Source organism: Ursus maritimus, unplaced genomic scaffold (genome assembly GCF_017311325.1).
Source record: "Ursus maritimus isolate PB19 unplaced genomic scaffold, ASM1731132v1 scaffold_6, whole genome shotgun sequence".
In the NCBI taxonomy this organism is placed as follows: domain Eukaryota; kingdom Metazoa; phylum Chordata; class Mammalia; order Carnivora; family Ursidae; genus Ursus; species Ursus maritimus.
Window position 1 is genome coordinate 41,769,432 of NW_024426774.1, and position 23,151 is coordinate 41,792,582.

Here is a 23,151-nt window from a genome sequence, read left to right on the forward strand (position 1 = left end):
AAAAAAAAAAAAAAATCCTAAAGAGGAATTAGGACTGCTAACATAGACTTTGGACCCCTCCAGAAAGGTACATCCACGCAAGAGTTCCACCCAGTCTACAGATAAATTCTCTGATTTTGACTTTGAAAAAAATGTTTCCAGCTTCAAACCCGACACAAATTCCAAGAAATTCAGTAAAAAGTCCCACTCATGGGAGTGTCAAGAGCAAAAACATAATTCCATGGACAGAATAGTACAGGTACAAATAAGCAGTTATCCTTAAAAATAAATAAAATCAATGCCTTTTCAAAAGTCTCTTTGTGGTCAAAAAATATCATTGTGGTCAAAAAATCTAAATACGTTTTATTGTGATATACGGAAAATATTTATGTTAGTAATTAAAATAATAAATGGAGAGGCACGTGCGTGGCTAGTCGGTTAAGTGTCCGACTCTTGGTTTCAGCTCAGGTCATGATCTCAGGGTTGTGAGACTGAGTCTCACGTCGGACTCATGCTCAGCGTGGAATCTGCTTGAGATTCTCTCTCTCCCTTTCCCTCTGCCCTTCCCACTCATGCTCTCTCTCTCTCTAAAATAAAGCTTAAAAATATGAATAAATGGAAAACATATGAAAACAATATCCATATTTAAAGAAAAATTACCCTAGCAGAGTTCTGCTTCAAATAATGGCTAGCTCATATCAGACTAATCCTCTTACAAATAAAAGTGATATATCTGAGCAAAATGTTAAAGTGTACCACATGAAGGCACTGGAAATTTTCCAAAACCAGGCAGAAACTGGAAGGCAGTTGATGACTGAATAATGGGCAACATAATGAGTAGGAGCTGTGTTGTGTGACATTTATCCAGAAGGAACTCCCCAAATGGTTTGGTTGAAATTGGCATGAAGTCATGCAGAAATTTGCTGCCTACCTACTCACGAACTGAACAGAGCTGGAGCTTCCAGAAGAGAAGAAAAGTAAAGAAGAGGATCTCAGAAGGGAGGAAAATACAGAAGAGTGAAGCCCAAAATCTCTGTATAACTTTCACTGAAAAACTTTGACTGAGTTCTGAACTATAAACATATGGGGAAGTTTCCAGAACTTCTTGAGGAATGCAAAACCTGAAAGGCTAGAACTACTGAACAACTGTTATAAGGTAAAAGGGAGAACTATGTCTGGGTTAATTCCAGCCAAGTTCATTGTTTAGTAGAACAAAATCAGCACTCTTCAAAATGTCTACAATTTATCAATTCACAATGTCATGTACACAATAAAAATTATTAGACACAAATAGAAACAAAAGCAGTGACTTATATTCAATAGACAAGGCAAACAATTGAAACTGACACAGAAATGACACAGATATTAGATATAGTAGACAAAGACTATGATGTTGCTTTCACAAATATGTTGAAGAACTTACAGAAAATATGCGTAATAATGAATAAACAAATAGGAGATTTTTGCAAAAAAAGAGGCAAATATAGTTTAATATAAAAGTAATCTAAAATTAAAATTTGTAAAATACGAAATTAAAGTTTTACTGGATGATTTAACTACAGATTAAAGTCAGAAGAAATGTCAGTTAAATTGAACATAGACCAATATAAATTATCGAAAAAAATAGAGAAATATTTTTTTAATTAAAAGATTCTCAATGAGCTGTGTGATTATATAAACCATCTAATATATGTTGAAATGAAGTCAGAGAAAGAAGAAAAAACAAGGTAGAAAAAATATTTGAAGAAATAATGTTCCAAAACTTCCAAAATTTATTGATTGACATAGATGTTTATATCCAAGAAGTTCAATAAACCCCAACCAGTATAAATACAAAGAAAATAACACCTAGGGAGACAGAGTCAAATTTTCAAAATCCCAAAATAAAGAAAATATCACTAAAGCATCCAGAAGGAAATAATATATTGCATATAGGGAACTATAATAAGAAAAACAGCTGCACTTTTTTTTTTTCAGAAACAATGTAAAAGATGAAAATAAAACAAATCTTTAGGGGTGCCAGGGTGGCTCAATTGGTTAAGTATCTGCCTTCAGCTCAGGTCATGATCCCAGGGTCCTGGGATGAAGTCCCACATTGAGTCCCACATCAGGCTCCCCGCTCAGCGGGGAGTCTGCTTCTCCTTCTGCTTGCCACTCCCTCTGCTTGTGTGCTCTCTCTCTCTGTCAAATAAATAAATAAAATCTTAAAAAAATAAAAAATAAAACAAATCCTTATGGTTGGGGAAAATAAGAAAAAAACCTATTAACTCAAAATTCCAAATCCAGAAAAACTATCCTTTATATGAAGGCAAAATAAAGGCTTCTATTGATAAACAAAATATGATAAATATGCAGCTAGTGGAACTGTTCTCCAAATAATGGTAAATAGTTATTTAAATAGAAATGAAACTATATGCAAATGTGGGTATAGGAAGAAATGAGAAGCACTCAAAATAGCATATACAACACTGTGTGCTGTGCTTTGTAATACATATCCATGTTTTATACATGAAAACAATAGCACAAAATATGGCAATTGTCTATCTGTGGCAAGGTTCTTAGATTTTATATAATAAGCTAGGGTGCATTTTTTTTAACCTCCAGAGAAATAACTAAAAAATGTAAGGATGCTTAGCTACAGAGTCAGTAGAAGAAATACACTAGAATAATAAAAACAAAACAAACCACCAGATTAATCTTAATAAAGGCAAAAAAGAAGGATTGCGTGGAGGGGGGATTGGACAAATAGAAGACAAGTAGCAAAATGATAGACCTCAATCCAACAATTTATGTTAATTTTTTTAAACTTTTGAGGGTATGAAGACTTAATATAAAAAGCAGAATTAGAATGGATAAAAAAAGCTAGGGTAGTAAATGCTATCTGCAGGGTCATACTTTGGATTTACAAACTGACAGGATTAAAGCAAAGTAATGGAAAATGAGATATATCCTGCAATATTAGAAAACTGTATGATTATAAAAATATAGGAAAATATTAGGTATCAAAATAAGGAATATTACCGTAAATGATAAAAGTTTCAAGTATCAGGAAGTTATAAATCTCTAGTAAATTGTCCTAATACCACAACTTAAAAAACAAGAACAAAACAAAAACAAATAAACAAACAACAACAACAACAACAACAAAAACTCATAGAACTAAAGGGAAATAGAGATAAATCCAAAATCACAGTTGGAGATTGTAACAAACACTTTGCTGGGATTAATAAATAGACAAAATGTCAGCTAGGATATGAAGAACTAAACAACACTATCAATGACCCTGACTCAATTGACTTTTATAAAACACTGCACCCAAGAATTCCAGAATATACACTATGTTCAAGTGCACATAGAATATTAACTAAGACCACATAGATGGGAATAAAATAAATCTCAATAACATCAAAGATAGAAATATTACAAAGCATATTCTCTGAAAATAGTAGCTTTAAATTAAAAATTATAATAAGGTTTTTAAAAGGCATCATATATTTGGAAAGTTTAAAATGCAGTAGAAAATAGTTTGCGTCAAAAAATCACATGGGTCATTATGAAATATTTTGAATCAGGTGATAATAAAATTACAACATATATCTATTTGTGGAATCCAGCTAAAGCAGTGATTAGATGGAAATTTATAGATATTCTTATATTAAAAAAGTAAATATCTTCTACCATAAGAAACAAAAAGAAGCTACATAATTTAATTATAACATAATTAGAACAAAACAATAAAAAAGAGCAAAGAGAAAACAGAACAATAATGTAAAAAATAACAAAAAAGTTTATTTTTTGAAAAGATATATTAGTAAAACACATTGAGACAGAGTAACAAAAACAAAGAAAAAAATTACCAATTCCAGATACAAAAAAATAAATATCAATATTGATCATCCTACAGACCAAAAAAAAGTATAGAAAAGAATATCATAACAACTCTATACCAAACTGTGACAATTCCCTGAAAAATAATTTAACATACCTGATATAAAAATATATCAGTTAAAGAAATTACATTTTTTTTAAATCCGAAACATCACAAAGAAAAGTGAGGCTCATATGGCTTCACCATTGAGTTCTCTCATTCATGGAAGATAAAATATCACATATTTTTCAGAAAATAGAAAAGAAACCTCAGTTCTTTTTATGAAGACAGCAAACTCTGATATAAAAGTCAAATCAACACATTATAAGAAAAATAATATGTCATGACAACAGATTTAAAACTCCTGAAAAAAAATGTCAAAAGGCATCCAGCAGTATATACAATGTAAAATAGCTTACACTGAGTGGCATTTATTCCAAGTATGCAAGATTGGTTTAAAATTTTTTTAATCACTTAGAATAATTTACCAATTGATACAAAGGAGATAGGATCATCCCAATATATGCAGAAAAATCATTTGGCAAAGTTCTGCTTCCATCTATTATTTAAGCATCTCAGTAAACTCTAAAAGCTGTGAATTGAAGGAAACTTCCGAATATGATAAGGCACCCACAAAACACCTACAGCTAAAATACCTACAGCCATTTTTAAAGGTGGAATATTAAATGCTTCCCTAATTCAGGAACAAGGCTCTGGTGTCCATTCTCACCATTCCTACATAGCCTTGCATTGAATATACTAACAGTAAAGCAAGAAATATAAGTAAAATGCATAAAGTTTGAAAAGAAAAAGATAAAACTATTTCCATTCTCAGAAGATATGATTAAGGATAAATAAATCCTTAAGAAATTAACAAACAAAAAGAACAAAGAAATTTATTTACTAAGAATGCAGAATACATGGTCAAAAATAAAGTTTTTTTTTCTATGTAGTAGCAACAAATATTGGCAAATAACATAAAAACTAAACTACATGTTAAAATAAAAAACCACTCAATGTATATGAATAAAATTAAAACATGCAGAACTTTCACACTAAAAACTACAAAACGAGACAAATTTAAAAAAAAGCAGAGAGATATATCATGTTGAAAATATGAATGTCTCAATATCATTAGGAAGTCAATTGTCCAATTGATCTATAAATCCAATGCCTTCCAAATCATAATCCCAATAAACTACTCACAGAATCTGACAAACTGATTGTAAATGGATATGGAAATGCAAAGGATCTAGAAGAAATAAAAAGTAATAGTGTATGTGTATGTTTGTACAAAGCAAAGAAAAAATGGCAAAGCAAATTGCATAAAATAGTAACAATTCTTGAATCTAGGTGAAGGTTATTTTGTGTGTTATTTTTGCCACTTTTCTCTGAGTTTAAAATTATACCAAAATGAAAATTACTAAAATAAAAATAAATTCTCTGAGTCAAGCTCCTTTCTATACACATACTCTCCAAACTTTTTAAACATTTCCTTAATTTTATTTATACCAATTTTATAATATGGGTGTACCTTAAACAATAAAACCAGTAAATTATTTAGTTTTGATTATTTCCATAACTTAATAAAAGTGGTTTCATATTATACTTTTTGCCGCCTAACATGTTCCTGTTAATGTTGACTTTCCACCTTATTTTCCTCATACTAAACGGGAAAAGAATTCATATTTACTTTTTTCCTGTTAATTGACATTTGAGTTCTCCAGTCTTTGATAATTTTTTGATAATTATAAACAACACTGCTATGAACTTTTAAAAAATATTTCATACAGCACTTTATAAGAATTCTGTACATAATATATTTTAGAAGAATGTTTGTGGATCCTAGAGTATGTATTTTACCAAGATTACAAAATAATGCAATGTTAATTCCTGAAGTTATGATTTCTTTAGAGTCCCATGAATAGAGGTAACAAAGATGCAATTTTAAATTAGTGAGAAATGGCGGGATATTCAATAAATATTTCTAAGTACCTGACCATCTATTTGGAAGTGAATAAAGTTGCATCCTTATCTTTCCTAGTACATAAAAGTTACTGTCAGGTGGATTGAACACAATGTGAATCTCAACTTTAAATTTTCAGAAGGTAGTTAGGTACATTAGGTAGGTACCTAATATAATGTAATGTAAACATAAGGTAATGTTTTTATAATCTTGGGAGATAAATGAGTTTATTAATAAGACACAAAAAACACTAAATTAAGACAATATTGATAAGTCCATCTAGTTTTAAATTACACATTTCTGTTCAAGATAAAACTATGAACTAAGAGAATTTAGTCCATTATACAAAAGAATTAATATCAAGAGTATATAAAGATAATCTGCAAATCAGTGGCTTAAATAAGAGGTTTACCTCTTATCACATAACATTTAGGGATAAGTAGTAAGTTCAGATCCAGTAGAGAGTTTTGCTACATTCATCATTCAAGCACCCATGACTTAGTTTGTGCTACTGTTGAGCTCTCATTACCTTGCATGTTTTCTTACATTGAATAATAGTACTGGCTGGCTCACCAGCACACATGGAAAGTAGGAGACAGTAAAACAGGAAAAAAAAAAAAGCAATTCTCTTTTTATGCAAATGACATAGAGGTTGCACACATCATTTCCATTTAAAATTTTCTGACAAGAACTTAACTACATGGCCATACTTGATTATTCCACAGAGCACCTATCTCCTTTTCTAAATTTATATGACAATTCATTATTTAAAATAGAAGGGAAAAATGGACACTGGTGGAGAATTATCAGTGTCTGTCATGGAGGTGGGCTTTCAGGTATCATTATGTTATTCCTGTGTAATGTGATACCCAGCCTTGTCATCAGAGACACGGGTTACATAATAAAAATTATTTTAATGAAATGTGGTACTTGCTTTATAATAATGTACAGAATCAATGATTACCAATCAAGGTGCAAGCTTGGAAAGACTAAATTTTCCAGTTGTTCAGTTCGGGATTTTCTGTATGCCTATTATATCAAGTTTATTACTTTTATTGTTCACATAGATTTTGCTAATGTCTAATATTTTTTATTTATAATCAAGACCTATTCTTTCATGATGGTAATAGCTTTGTCATTTTATGCATTAATTTGTATTTATTTCTGATTTATTAATATTTTTATCAGGAACTTACAAGATTAAAATTGTAATATCTTACTGATGATGAGGATTTGAATGACTTGATTTGTCATTATAGAATGACAACTTTAATCCTAATAATCCTTCTCATATTGAAGTCTAATTTGACTAAAAGTACTACATCTACACTAGTTTCATTCTGATCATACTTGCCTGGAAAATATTTTTTCCTATTATTTATTTTTATCATTTCCATTATTAGTTTTTATATGTCCCACCTGTAAAACCTTAGATAAATTTTTTATATGAAATCTGAAAAGCTCTTTCTCTTAACCGAGAGATTAAGAGCACTTTAATGCCTTGCAAATAATGATGATTTGATGTCATGCATTTTTTCTCCATTTTTTTCTTCTTGTAATATCTTCTTTTGTTTCCTGTCATACTAATTTTATCTCTATTTCCATTATTGTAATGGCTACTCTGATTTTTTACCATATGTTTTCAACAAAGTCTAAAGTTAATCAGTATTTAACTCTTCTCACAACTAATATATAGAGCTCAGAAGAATTTTTTTTAACTTCTTTCTGAGTTGTTTGCTCTTGTTAAAGACTTATTTTTAGTGTCATAACTTAAACTTTATTATCATTATTATTTCACACAAAAATTAGGTTAGATTTATGTCAGCATTTACTAGCTAATTTGCTAATATTTCTCATTGTACCTTATACCTTTTTATTGCACCCTTTATTGGGAATAATTTTCCTTTTTCTCGAAATATGTACATTAGAAATTCCTGTAGTAAATAAAAGCGACATATCACCATTTGTCATGTAATATAGTTTTATTTGACATTAAATCGTAAGTTGAAATTTTGCTCATATCTTTGGAGATATTATCTTACTTTTTCCTAACTTCCTTTGTTGCTGATGTGAAACCCACTGTCAGCATAAATATTAATCTTTAGTCGGTGGTCCATCTTTAAGCTTCTTAAAAAGCTCTTTGACTTTTGGGGCACCTGAGTGGCATAGTTGGTAAGCGTCTGACTTCAGCTCAGGTCATGATCATCGGGTCTTGAGATCCAGCCCCAGGTTGAGCCCCACAATGACCCTCATGATAAGCCCCACATCATTGAGCCCCACATTGTTGAGCCCTATGTCGGGCTTCCCACTCAGTGGGGAGTCTGCTTGTCCCTTTCCCTCTGCCTCTCCCCCTGTTCATGCTCTCTCTCTCAAATACATAAAATCTTAAAAAAAAAAATCTCTTTGTTTTTGGTGTTTTACAGTTTTGATTACATTATGTCTTTTTGTGGCTTGTGGTTTTCAGTACACTTATCTTGTTTTATATTGTTTTTCTGATTGTACAGATTTATATAATCATTGCTTCTAAAACTCCCCTCAGTCTCATTCTCATTCTCAATATATTCTCTGAATCTCTGACTATATGTGTACGTATATGTGATAAGCAGACTTCTAAGATAGTACCCATCTCCTGGTTTTTAAGCCTTATTTAATACTCCCTAATTAAGTAGGAGCTGATTCTAATAACTTGCTTCTAACCAGTAGAAAACAGTAAAGGCGATGGGACATGACTTATGTGATGTGGTTTCAAAAGATTTTGAATTTCATCTTGTTAGCTGACTGTCCTATGGTTTTCTTAGTTGCACATTTTGATGAAGCAAGCTGCCTTATTGGAAAGGCTCAATGGGAAGGAAATTAAAAGAAACCCTGACCAATGGCCAGTGAGGCTCTCAGTCTAACAACCTACAGTCCTGCCAACAAGCAATCACAAGGGAATTAATTTATAAATATGAAAACTGTTTAAAAAAGGGAAACTATCAGGGCACCTGGGTGGCTTAGTCAGTTAAGCATCTGCCTTTGGCTCAGGTCATGATTTCAGGGTCCTGGGATCGAGCCCCACATTGGGCTCCCTGATCAGCATGGAGTCTGCTCGTCTCCCTCTCCCTCTGCTCCTCCCACTGCTCGTGTTTGCGCTTTCTCAAATAAATAAGTAAAATCTTTAAAAAAAATAAATTAGGGAAAATATAAAACATTTATCTTGTATTACCAACTGTACTTTGTGGTAACTAAATAATAGATCAAAGTCTTATAATTACAGATGTACATTTTCCAGTAAATAAATAAGGTATGTAAAAATTTTAATAAACCCTCTTTAGCTTTTCACAATGTAATGGAGTTAAGCAGTAATCATCAATGGCAGCTACTATTACTGTAGTAATTATGCATCATCCCAAATAATTGAAAAGACTCACAATTGCCTACCATGGTGTACCTAATTAAGGCTTTAATGAGGACAAGGAATTCAATATACCAGGAGAGAGAAAGCCCAGGCACACTTTCAGGTGCAGGCTTCCATGTCCTTTCTCAGGTGTACCGATTCACTTTAGATTATGAACCATCAAGATATATGTGAGATATCTTGGTCTCAGGGAAGGTGAGTCACATGTTTACTGAGGAATCTTTTATACCTCCTTGGTCACAGAACCAAAATCAAGCTGTGTAACCAGATAAATCTGTCACAGATCATCAGTCTATATACTTTCAATTGTCACTGTTGATAAACAGTCATAGAACCCTTGCAGATGAGGGTTAGGGCATTGAATAGTTCAACTATTTAGCTACTGAGGGCATTTCCACCAGCTAGGGCATTTCCTTCTTATCTTGACCAATAGTCATTAGTATGGCCCCGGACATCCCTAGAGATAAATATAGATGATGAGAACTACTGCAAAGGGACAAAAAGCCAATTGCAATGTAAAGAATCTATTTGGATCCTAAATCAAACAAGCTGTAAACATATTAACTTTGAAATATTTTGAACACTGGTTGGATATATATAGATTTTAAGGAATTATTATTTTGTTGTTGTGTTACTGGTATGGCTGATGTTTTCAAATGTCCTTATAAAATAGTTACAGATAAAATTATATGACATTTAAGATTTAAAATATAGTAATCCAGTAGCAATTTCAGAGCATATGGTAGGTTTGCAGTGCTAGGGAGACCATATAACTTAGCATACAACACAGGGAAAGTGAAAGGAGAAGCTTTTAGGATTTCTTCTGGGACAGCATGCATAAACGTAGTATGTCTCTGGTAAAACAGAAGGTATGGTGGCCCTATCCACTGTATATCCATGTGGATGGACTTAAGTAGGACACCTTGTATATAAATGAAAAAATTCATATTGATTGGTCTAGATTTAATTAGAATATTTATGGCAGGGGCTATTTAAGAGAAAATGAAAGATTCTGGTCACTACTATACAGAAATCAAAAAATGAGAGTGAAAAAAATGAAATATTATACTGATTATTCAGTCACTCAATATATTCAGTACTGCTTAGAAATAAAAACATACTCCATGACTACCAAATTAAGTATTGTTTCATTATCTTGGAAAGCCATTATTGCTATGAAATCTTACTTATTAGTTTATTTGAAATGTTGGCCCACTGTGGTAGCTTTCTTGTGTTTTTAATATTGTTATTTAATCATCCTGGAATAAGAAATCCTGCAGGATTTAAAATGCCCCCACCATGATTCCCACATTCTGCTGTTAATTCCTATATATAACCTATAGCCCTTAACTGGGTGGGACCTGTGACTTACTTCTAACTAATAGAATATATCAAAGGTGATGAGGTATCATTCTTGTAATTACATTACTTTATATAAGATTCTGTTTTGCTATCAGACTCATGTTACAGACTCCTTGCAGCCTGATTGAAGTAAATGGTCGTGTTGGAAAAGTCCACGTGTTATGGAATTTCAGCAGCCTCTAAGAGCTGAGGACAGCCTCTAGCCAACCGCCAGAAAGAAGGTGAGGCCTTCAGTCACACAGTTGCAAGGAAATGAATCCTGTCAGCAACAAGTGAGCTTGGAAGTGGATTCTTCCCAAATTGAGCCTCCAGGTGAGAATGTAGCCCTGCAAAATTCCGAGAATCTAAGCAGAGGACCTACAGTCCTGACCTGCAAAAACTGTGAGATAAAAGTGCATTGTTTTAAGCTTGTAAGTTTGTTGTAATGTTGTTACCCAGTAATATATAATGTACTTCCACAAAAAAATGCCACTTCAACCAAATTTTCAGTTAATAATACACTTACATTTATTGATGCACTAACCTTTCTTATGCCAGTTCTAAATTCTTATCTATTCACCGCTCTTCTAGAAAACAATGTAAATTTTCCAGAACAAGGATTGTATCTTCTACTTACTAATTGGTGACAAACTCAAATGCTAGAGAGTTTACATTATAATGAGGTTTTGCATGTTTCTGCTGTGAATCAATGTTTCGTGTATAAATTTCTTTTGGCTACTAAAGAAATGAAACAGCTTGATCATAAAAGAAAATTCTACTTTTTTTGATTCGTAGCTTAAAAGTAAAATTCCAGATGTTTCATGAGAAACTTTGTGTTTTTTTTTATTATATTACGTTAGTCACCATACAGTACATCATTAGTTTTTGATTAGTGTTCCATGATTCATTGTTTGCATGAGAAACTTTGTAATACAAAGTTACAACTTCGTTACACAACAGGTGTGGTAGTAGAATTCTAAAATGAAACTCAATGACCTATACACTTGTATAATTCTTCCCGGGAGTGTGGGGTAATACGTGAATACAAAGGGATATTACATCTGTGATTAGGTTATTTTATTTGGCAGAACTGGCTTTTTAAAAGGGAGATTATCCTACGTGGCCTTATCAAAGGATGCATCCCTGTGATAGGCAGAATTCCAAAGAGACCCCAGCCTAGCAGGAGGGCAGCTGCCAGGGGATGGGGGTGGGGTTTACATCAAGGGCCTGAGGCCTCTCAGAAGAGGGTGGGAACAGGCTGATGATACTCAGCTTTGACCGCTTCCGGCGCGAAACCCAATCTCGCGAGAACTCACAGAACTTGCGGGAAGAGGAGAAGGAGTTCTCAGATGAGCTGCAGTGGGCTGCCCTGCCTGCGGAAGCCACACGTGCCCCACACCCGGACGGGGCATGGGGGTTCTGCCTCAGCCCGCCTTTCACGCAGGACCAGTCAAGAGTTAGGCAGAATTGGGTGGTGTGCGGGGTGGAGCAGCGGCAAGCTGAGGGCAAGGTGCGCTGAGGCACCGGCTGTGGTCCGATGGGCGGTGGCCGGAATGGAAGCAGTCGGGCTTGCACTGCAGTTGAGGCTTTCAGGAGTGCATCTCTACTGACAGTCAGAAAGGAAATGGGGGCTTCAGACTTACAAGCAGCAGAGAACTAAATTCTGCCAACAACCTGAATGATCTTAGAAGCAGATTCTTCCTCAGAGCATGCAGGTGAGAACCAACCCAGCTAACAAATTATTTCAGTTTTCGAGGACAGCGATCCCTCACCCCAGCTATGCTGTGCCCAGACTTGTGCCTTGCCAGACTGTGAAGTAGTGAGTGTTGTTTTAGGCTATTAATTTTGTGGTAATTTGTCACACAACAGTACGGGGGGGGGGGACATTGAAGAGACGCATATTTCATACACGTTAACAAGAGTATTGCCTTAAATCAATGGAGGATGAAACAGAAGAAAAGAGGGAGGGAGAGACAGAGTGTGAAAATGCATACTAAAGAAAAAATAGCCATGTTGGTTTGCTAATGGAAAGTCATTGAGAGAAAATTTGAGTGAAAATCAGGGGAAAGGTCAATCAAAAAAATGGTACACATCCATTATTAAGAGAACAAAAGTTTATTACTCTGCACAATCTTATGTACAAGTAGGAATTTATGCAGATTGAAGTGAAAATGTTAAGAGAATGGCTAAAATTTTCTGGAACTCCAATTTTTAAATAACGACTTCCCTCCCATTCCCACAAAGACTGTTAATCCTTTCTTTCCAAGGGGCTCTTCCCCATCTAGTAGAGATGTTGACTCTGGATATAGATTCTCCTCCATATCAAAGCCATCCTTGATTATATTTTAACTTTGGAGTATATCCAATATTTGCACATCAAAGTGTTAATGACCAATGATTGGTAAAATGCATTAAAGTCATTGGGGAGATTTTACATTGGCTAGAGCAATATGCCTTAAATCTCAAATTGTTAGTCATGTCTTTTTAATCCTCATAACAATCTATCTGGTAAGAATTTTTGTATTATATGGTATTAAGAGAAAATGTTCACTGGGTATCTCATTTCTATGCATCTTGTCAGCGGAGACATTGGTAACTTTGGCTCCAGGCTGTCTTTTCAGAAATGCTTATATAATAAGCAGCTTTGAAAGATAGAGATAGTATCTCCTTCCAGAGTAGAGGGTGAGGATTTTTTGCTGTGTAATATAATAAAAATAAGGCCTCCCAATCTAAGGATTCTTCAGTTGTGAGGCAAAGCCTCTGCATTTGAGACTTCTACCTGCATCACTTGGTCACCCTCATGAGACTTAGGAGCAGAAGGTATCTTCATAAACATGAAACCCATGTTGGGTAGTGTGCTGGGTGTAATAAAGCCTGCTTGTCTCCATCCCACCACGTCTCATGTCTTTAGCCAGCATCCATGAAACTGTGGAAGGCTAACTAGTTAGCAGCAAACAGGGTTAATTTTAAACCATTTATAGTGCTTGACAGAATTATTGACCCTGAAATTACAAAAGGTGAAAAACTTTGAGACAGAATATAGCAAAAACTTAGAAAACAGAAAGACGTAATTTAGGCCAAGAAAGGAGACTAATTTACCAACCAGGACTTAGATGCCATGTTATGTAACAGTGAGACAGTGAATCTGGTTGAGGAACTGAAACCAAAGAAGCTAACATAATAAAAAATGTAATTACAATTATAAATTTGCATAAGTATATCAGCTTTTCTCAGGGCCTTTGCTGAATCCCACCTTATTTTCTGACAAGCTTAATTTTGCTTTTTTTTTTTTTTTTTAGATAGTGTCTCATTAATCACAGAAGGTAGTAGAAAATCTTATAGTCCCATTGAGTGAGAAAATTAGCTTGAGTCTGTGGATTGCTTTAAGTGCCTTCAACCAAAAGCTGTCATTCAAATAGATAGGGGTTAGTCTGTAATTTGTTTATTTTTAATAGATGGGAGAGAATTAATAAAAACAAAACAGATAACACTATAGCTCCACTTGAGTATTTGAAAGCAATTAGATCAGTTTTGTAAATGAGAAAGCAAAAGGGAAAATACACCTTAGAAAACAGTATGTTGAAATGGCAGTTTGGAAAAAAATGACTCCTCAGTTCAACTGATTATTCAGGAAGGCTAAGTATACTTCAAAGTGGAAGGCCTGCAGTTCTAAACTTTCTAAACTGCTGTTCTAAACTTTCTTCCTCAGACTATATGTACACACCATTAGCAAATCTTACAATTCCCGTAGCAGGATCTTAGGTATTGTTCTGCCCGTGGGTGGCAATGGAATTTCTCTTTCCCTATTCTGCTTTCTTCAGGTCTGCATGATCTTTCAGTTCCATCTAAACTATGGAAATCTGGGTTAGTTTCGCAGTTCTAGCCAATGATGTGCAGGAGCGGGCTTGCACCAGCTCATAAAAGCTGATTGTTCAACTCTTCTCAGCATTGTTTTATGATTTCATGTTGGTAGCTGAAAATTGGCCATAGTGCAGGGCGCCTTGGTGGCTCAGCCGTTAAGCCTTTGCCTTCAGCTCAGGTCGTGATCCCAGGGTCCTGGGATCAAGCCCAGCATTGGGCTCCCTGCTAGGCGGGAAGCCTGCTTCTCCCCCTCACACTCCTCTTGCTTGTGTTCCCTCTCTCGCTGTCTCTCTTTGTCAAATAAATAAATAAAATCTTTAAAAAAAAGAAAAAATTGGCCATAGTGGGAGCATTTACACTATGGATATTGGTAGATATTACAAATATGAGCTTTTTTTTTCAGCACAGAGAGCTGATTGTTAAATATTATATCTAGCATATTATTGATTCTAGTCTATAGCAGTCTTTACTTTTAGACAAAGTGTTGCAGACTCTTCTGCTTTAAGGTGTAAATGAGTAAAATAAGTTAGGTGTAGTTAAAAGTAACACCAGGTTTATGGTTCAGAAAACATGATGGATGATGGTGTTAGAATTTCTGTTCATATGATGAGACTTGCTACTACTGGAATCCAGATAATTATTGCCTCATGGAAATGTTGGCCATGTATATACACATTTTTGGTTATATGTTGGTTTATTTTAAAATTTATAACTTTATATATTGATAGAGTTTCAAATATTAAAAAAAGTACAAAAGTAGGGCAGAGAAATCTCATTACTTTTTAACCAAATTTATGAATTGTTTATATTTGATTTACTTTCTTTATAAATCTGTTATATATGTTTGTATATGTATTCTATGTATTTCAGTATACTGGTAGAATGACAAATGATTTTTTTTCCTGAAGCATGAGAGACTATGGACTCTGAGAAACAAACTGAGGCTTCAGAGAGGAGGGAGGTGGGGGAATGGGATAGGCTGGTGATGGGTAGTAAGGAGGGCACGTATTGCATGGTGCACTGGGTGTTATACGCAGGTAATGAATCATCGAACTTTACATCAAAAACCAGGGATGTACTGTATGGTGACTAACATAATATAATAAAAAAACATTAAAAAAAAAATCTAACGTAAAAAAAAAAAAGTAGGTGGAGACACTCATTCTCTTAACCCCTAAATTTTTCACTTCCCTTTACTTCTAAATTTTAACTGTTATTTCCTAAGAACACTATTGTTATACTATACAAAAACAGAACAGCTATCAAAATAAAGAAATTTAACATTAATTCAGTATTATTATCAAATCCCAAATCCATATTCTAATTTCATCAGTCATGACAAGTATGTCCTTTATAATTATTTCGTTAATTTTTTTTCTGTAGTCTGAGGTCCAGTTCAGTATCAGGCATAACATTTAGTTACATTAATCTATAAATTAATTTATTAATCTAGAAACATTCAGTAGCATTTCTTGTCTTTTTCTGGACCTTGACTGTCTTTAAGAATGTATGCTTTTTTTTTCAAGAATGAACCTCAACTTGTGTGTGTTTGATAGTTTATGGCAGGAAGATGACTGAATGATATTGTGTGTACTTAATTAAGCCACTAGATTTAGCATCTATTGATGATTCTGTTGCCTTATATCATTAGTTAGGTCTTCCAATACTATATATATATATACACATACATACTCTTAGGGAGAAAAGGTATCTGATATTTTACCATGACAAGTGTTAGTTATAAAATGTTCTCTTGTTAAATCACATCAGTAACTTGAAATTGGTTAGAATATTTACACCGTAGACATTGGAAATGCTACATTATAAGTTTTTATCCTCAACAAACTGACAGCTAAATGTTTACCAATATGCCACTGATTCTATCCATTAGTGTTTTTTCCCTTAAAAATTTTAAGGAATTTTTAAACATTTTATCAAACTTTTTGGGGGCCCCAATTCTTTCTCTCTTTTCCTTCTTGGGAGTAATAACATGTATGATGAAAAATTTTGTATTTCCCTTGGTTCACTGAGATTCTGTTTATTTTTCCGAAACTTGTTTTTTTGTTATTTTTCTTCTTATTCCTATACTTCTGTTAAACTTACCCGGTAATGTTTAATTATAGATATTTACTTTTTACTTCTAGAATTTCTATTTCCTTTATAATTTCCATTTCTCTACTTGAATTCTTCATCTGTTCATTTGTTAATATCCTATTTCTTCTGAGTCCTTGATAGTGTGCATAATAGCTGTAATAGAGTTATTCCATGGTATTTCCAACATCCTATTCAGAGTCAGTTTCTATGGACTGCTAATTTTTCTGATAATAAGTCATTTTTCTAGTTTCATTGTCTATCTAGTATATTTTAATTCATACAGACATTGTTTTTTACAGCCTGTTATAATTATTTATGGTAGGAGGGCAAGTCTAGTACTTTACATTTTCATGGTAAATAAACTGTATTTGGAATAGAGGTCACATATTAGAGCTCACCAGATACGGCTCACAGGCACATTTCATTTACCTGTACAAGGTTGTTATGCTTGGGTTTCATATTTAAAAATTGGCTGTCAGCAGTTAATTATCAAAAGAATTTACTTAAAAATCCAAGTACCTAGGACTTCCTTATTTAAACATGAAAATGTGAAGTACAGTGCAATACTGACATCTCATCACAGATTTTTAAATCGTTTTTTATATAACACAAATAACAAAATTCATTAATAATTCCTTTTAGATGGTACTTGAATTTATTTATGATACTCAAGCATCAAATACTATGCCAATAAGGCAAGTGTTTAATATTTTCTCATAACAGTGATGATAAATTGTTTTTGTTCAATTGTCTATTCTGATTTGGCAGTTCTTAAAATATACTGGGGTTAGAACATTCTTTAAATGTTGGAGTGTTTTTACACTATCTTTGGAACTCATTCTGCCATTATAATAAGGAACAGACAACAGGTACTATTTTGGATGTTCTTCAATTTATAATCTTATAAACATACCCTTCCCCCACATACCCATCAGAAAACACTTAAATGCTCTTATATTATTTTGATAATTCAGCTCTAAGGGTAGGGATAGGTTTCTCTTTAAATAATATGAGGGATTATCTCAACTACTTACTTGTGCCAAGCTTCACAAGGGTCCATATTGGGATTTTAACTCTCTTCCCTGGTTTCCATACAGTTAGCACATTGTTAATCCACAGGAAATATGCCATTGTGGAAATATAGACAGAGTGAAGGTTCGGGAAAACTCTAGAACCTTTTTTAAAGCAGGGCTTAGTTTAGAAATGACCATATTATAAATTAAAACAAAACAATGAACTTAAGTTTTAATGATTTATATGCCATCGGTTGGCTAAATTAATTTGAGCATATCAACTATCTTCTTTGAGTATTATTTTCCTATTTATAAAGTATATATGATGATACATTCTCTTTACCCTCACAGGCTTAAAGTGAGAATGAGACATAAAGATATTTAAATACTATGAAAAGTAAAACATGAGTACAAATAAAAGAGTCTGTACTTTTTGCCCAGATGAAAAAAAAGAAAGCATATGCCTGGGAAGTGTGCTTTTAAGACTGCCAAAAATGTCTTCCTTTATGTATATATCAGATCTGTTAAATATGTTAATCACTTCTCCAGAAAATAAAGTTATATTATTTCATAAAGAAATTAGATATTTGCATAAATGTAAAACTCACCTGGGAATTAGATTTAGTGACTGCTGTTGACACTTGCATATGAATGATAATAAGAGCTCTCCTGTGAGTTGCTTTTGTTAGTGGGAAGGTAAAGCCAATCAGTAGAGTGAGCTGAATTACATGTGGTTTGCTTCTGTATTTAGGTTTTTAACTGACTCATGGACAGTGGCTGACTGGTCTGGACATATGCTCAGGCAGAAGGGCAGTAGAAAACAGGCCTATCAAAGGGGTCCCTCATACAGGGACAGCCCTATGAAAATCACTATGAAAATTTAAGGATTGCATTAAAATAGAACTTTAAAGTAGGATGTGCCATGAAGAATCCCTTCCAGGACTGGAGGATGATTAGAACTGGCGAGTGGATATCCTGATGTGCTCACTTGAGGTGGGCACTTGGTTCATGAGGATGCAACAATGCAGAGATTGCCTGAATTTAGATATATTCCTCTTGCACCTTCTGAGGAACAAAATGCCAATAAGAGCTGTTCTATCAATCAGCAAGAAAGACAGAGACTACAGATAGCTATGGGACAGATAATGCTGAGGGAAGGGGAAGATCCCACACATAGCTGGCTAGTTGAATTCATGCTGGTAGCTCTGGGAGACTATAAATGAGACCTGACAGGAATAGACATTCAGGATGGAGCTTTACTAACCCAGAGATGGATGCTCAGTATGTTATAAAAGGACTGGAACAGAAGATAGCTTACCAGTTTGGACAGCTGAATCACATTTTCTCAGAGCAAGGAACACCTTTTTATCCTTAGAGTAATGAGTGGGGAGAACTAGAATGAGAAATTGAAACATTCATTGTCTAAAACTAGGGGAGATGAAAGTATGAAGGGCTAGTTTATAAGTTTACATACTTTTAGGAATGTACGCTTACACTCAACATGGGGGATGGGCAAGGAGTGTCCTCACCAGATAATTTCCTCTACTTTGGGAGAGCTGGGGATGAGGATGTAGGGTAGGGTGCTGATATGACAATACTAGTTTTCTTTTTTCCCCAGATCACCTCAACTTTCTTTTTTCCTGTCTGATGCAGTGGTCCTAGGAACCAGGCTCTAACTGTGTGTGCCAGAACATGGATAATTCCTAAGCAAGAAACTGTAAATATATCTTTAAATGCTTATGTGAGAATCCATAAGGGCCTGATGGAAGTGAGTTTTGCCCTCATTCTATCTGGCAAAATTATAGTGTGCAGTGAATGCAATCATATTGTCTTATGATCAGTATAGCCCACTATGAAAATCTAAGTAATGCTACCTTATATGTAATCCTACCCTATATGAATAGGAGTAGATTGAGGGGGAGGCACTTGCTAGACTAGTCGTGCTCCTGACAATCTGAACCAACAGAGTAGCAGAACCTAATGTACTTTTCAAAGGTAGAAAATTTTGGATACATTGGAGAAAAACAGGAAATGTAGTTGAGAGTAAAGGAATAAATAAATGGGTTATGCAGTGAGAACAATCCAATGTTACACTGATGCCTCAAAGAGGGTTCAGAGCTAGATACTGTCTGTGAGCTCAGTTATACTAGATTTTTGAAAGGATGAAACCATATGTTGCTGGGACCTCTTCTGGTTTTTGGGACCTGGCAAAGTAAAATGGAAGCCTGTAAACTTGAGTGGCATCACTCTGAGAGATACTTTAGTCAGAATATAATGATGGACTAGACTAATTGTTAATGACTAAGTGTGATCCTAGTATATGCGTATCTTTTTTTTTTTTTAAAGATTTTATTTATTTATTCGACAGAGATAGAGACAGCCAGCGAGAGAGGGACCACAAGCAGGGGTAGTGGGAGAGGAAGAAGCAGGCTCATAGTGGAGGAGCCTGATGTGGAGCTTGATCCCACAACCCGGGATCACGCCCTGAGCCGAAGGCAGATGCTTAACCGCTGTGCCACCCAGGCGCCCCGCTGTGCCACCCAGGCGCCCCCTAGTATATGCATATCTTTTGACTCATTTTTCAGGTTACGACTACTGCTGTATTGGTATTGACCTAACACTGGCATTGTTGGTAAAATTACAATACTGATATTGATGATTAAATGTATAGGGAAATTGGATAAAGACTCCTGATGAAGCAATACTGACGGAAAATGACTGGCTTAAAGAAGAATAGGATTTAGCTAACAATTTGCATGCTAAATAGTTCTGTAAGAGTTGATCATAAGGTATGAATAGTGGTAGATCAGGAAACAAAAATATGAAGATGTGTGTGTGTAGTGGCTTGATGGTACAGATTTATTCTTTCTTTAAATCTATTCCTACCCAACACTGGCTCATCCAAATGATAGGCATATTCATCATACTATACCTGTGTCTGTTATATTCATTATATACTAAATGGAGATGCCAAGGCAAATATAATTGTTTTGCTATAAAAGAGACTTGGTCTAAGTCCAGAGGGTAGCCTGTGTAGTAAAGAATTTAACCTTGCACAAAGAGGTCTATCCTTTATTCTCATCTTTTGGGAGGTAATCTTCATTTGTCTTAGATCTTTGGCCTAGCCAGATCTGTCTATGCCAGAAAGATTGACTGTGATTTAGGGTCAGGGCTTTGAATCAGCCTAGAGTCCATCAACCTGGAGACTAAAATCAGCTATATGAATAGTCATTCATATCTACATAATGGGGCCTCATAAAAACTCTGAATACCAAAGGTCAGGTAAGCTCCACAGGTTGGTGATACTGCATGCATAGTGTAAGAGATAAATGGTAGAAGAGGACAATAGAAATTCTGCATTTGGTAGTTCTCCTGGACTCTCTGTATGCCCTTCTTTTGGCTGATTTTAATCTGTATCCTCTTCTTGTGATAATCATAACTATGAATATAATAGTCTTCAGTGATTTCTGTGAGTCATTCTAGCAAATTATCAAACCTGAGGGTGGTTTGGTCCAGTTCTTCCCCCTAACCCAAAACTTAGAGTTGGTGTCCAAAGTGAGTATGGTTTTGGTCAGTGTGCCCTCTAACTTTGTGTTGCCTAACCTCATCTGAATGTGCCATCAAAGAATATTTTAGAGTTAGTCAAGAAATTTCCAAAAGAGGAAAAACAATCTATGACTCCAAGAAAGTATAAATATAGCCCTGCTATCAAGCATGTTAAAAGAGCACATAAAAAATTGCTACAGTGTGCCCACAAAGCATTGCCACTGTTACTGAAAAGGACAGATCAGTAGATCCATGGAAATAATACCCAGACATATGACAGTAAATATAGAAGATGATGGCTATCAAGTAACGAGGCTTGATACTCTGTGAAATATCAGTTAACAGTATCAAATTCAGGAAAAGTAATGGGCCATAGCTAAGGATCTGTTTGAAAAATCAAATAGATATAATAAAAATTAAAATGGGTAAAGGTAATATACTTAAATACAAAGTAGTCAAAATCTTAAAAACAAACAATAAAAAATTAAGGTATGTGTACTGTACTGAAGATATGATCAGTTTTACTATCTTGGCTAGGAGCTGTGTCAGTATATTATATAAAGACCCACATTTATTTGCATGTTTTAAAGTTGTCATTTTCTGGGATTTTTAAGTGAAATGTAGATAAATAGCAATGTAGGTAAAGAATATTGAATCAAAAGGAAAAGAAAACAAAAAGAATTAGAGAGATGTGTACAAAATTTATTAAAAATTTACATGGTAAGTTCAGCCAAATTTTGTGTATTTAAGAAAAGTTAGAAAAAAATAAGAAAATTGAATATTGAAGTTTTTACTAGAGACTGATACACAAAAATATAATTTGAGATTTTAAAGTGAGAGAAACAATGTATACAAATTAAGGATATAACAGTGTTGAATCTTTCACCCTTATAATCATTCAGATCACCAGCTCTCCTGATAAAGAACTGGAAATTATAACCTCAAATTTCCTCATACTTAGAGTGTAATTAACATTTTATTTGGTTTGTTCATTATGTAGAAGAAAAGGTACATGTTTTAATTTACTTTTATATTTGAAGGCCCATTTCCCTAATATTTCTAAAGACTATTAAAAGGAAGATCTTGTTGACTACCAACTTAATTTTACATATAGGTTAGCTGAGATCTTTTGGGACATCAGGGCAGATTTTTGCCCTTGACTCTTAATTACCAATTTTAAATACTCCTTTTTCTTTATTATTATTATTTTTTTTAGTAAGCTCTACACCCAACATGGGACTTGAACTCACAACCATGAGATCAAGAGTCACATGCTCTACTGACTGAGTCACATGCTCTACTGGACCAAATCACCCTCAACATTGCTCATTTACCAGTTATTTGAATTTGGGAGTAATTTAAAGAGATTATTTTACTTAAAGACTGAATAATTAAGCACCCCTTAATTACTAATTTTTAAATTTTATTTATTTTTCTAAACCTACCAAAACTTATACCCTTTTTCACTCTTTTTAACAAATAAATAAACAATAATATTTTCTGTTAGATGATTTTGTCCAAGAACTTCACCAGTTTTACAGATATAATAGTTTAGAACTAGAATTTTGAAACACAATCTATTGTTATCCAATTAAAATAATAAAGACACTGCTAGGTTTGATTCATTTTGACTTCAGGGAAATAGAGTTGAAAGAGGGAAAAAATAAGGCTTGAAAATGAATTTGATTCTTGAAAGCACAGTTTCCCAGCCAAAATGAGAGAATCTTGCTTGACATCAAGGTCAGATCAAAGTTTAAACTTGATTTCATTCAAACTGATTTGATTTGAACCTAAAAGTTCAGCTGAATTCCACCTGATACAGACTTTCTTATTAATGACATTTAGCCCAATATACTGCTTGGAATTGAATGTGGAAACTATCATGTATTCATTTAAGTAATATAGTAAAACAGCAAAGATTCCATTGTGCAGGATAAAATGCAATGACCTGATTGAGAGTTCTTCCATGGATATTGTTGTCAGGTCTGACACTAGCTTTAAAAATATAATATTCACTTTATCTCTTTGAGCCACAGGATTCACACACAGAGAAAAGAAGAGAGGGAGGAGGGGTAGGGAAAAGGAA

At 34.0% G+C, this 23,151-nt stretch overlaps 1 pseudogene; it reads left to right on the forward strand.

Moving 5' to 3' along the window:
• Nucleotides 1-11,812: 11,812 nt before the first annotated feature.
• LOC103671841 overlaps nt 11,813-23,151 on the forward strand; it is a 53,312-nt pseudogene continuing 41,973 nt past the window's right edge.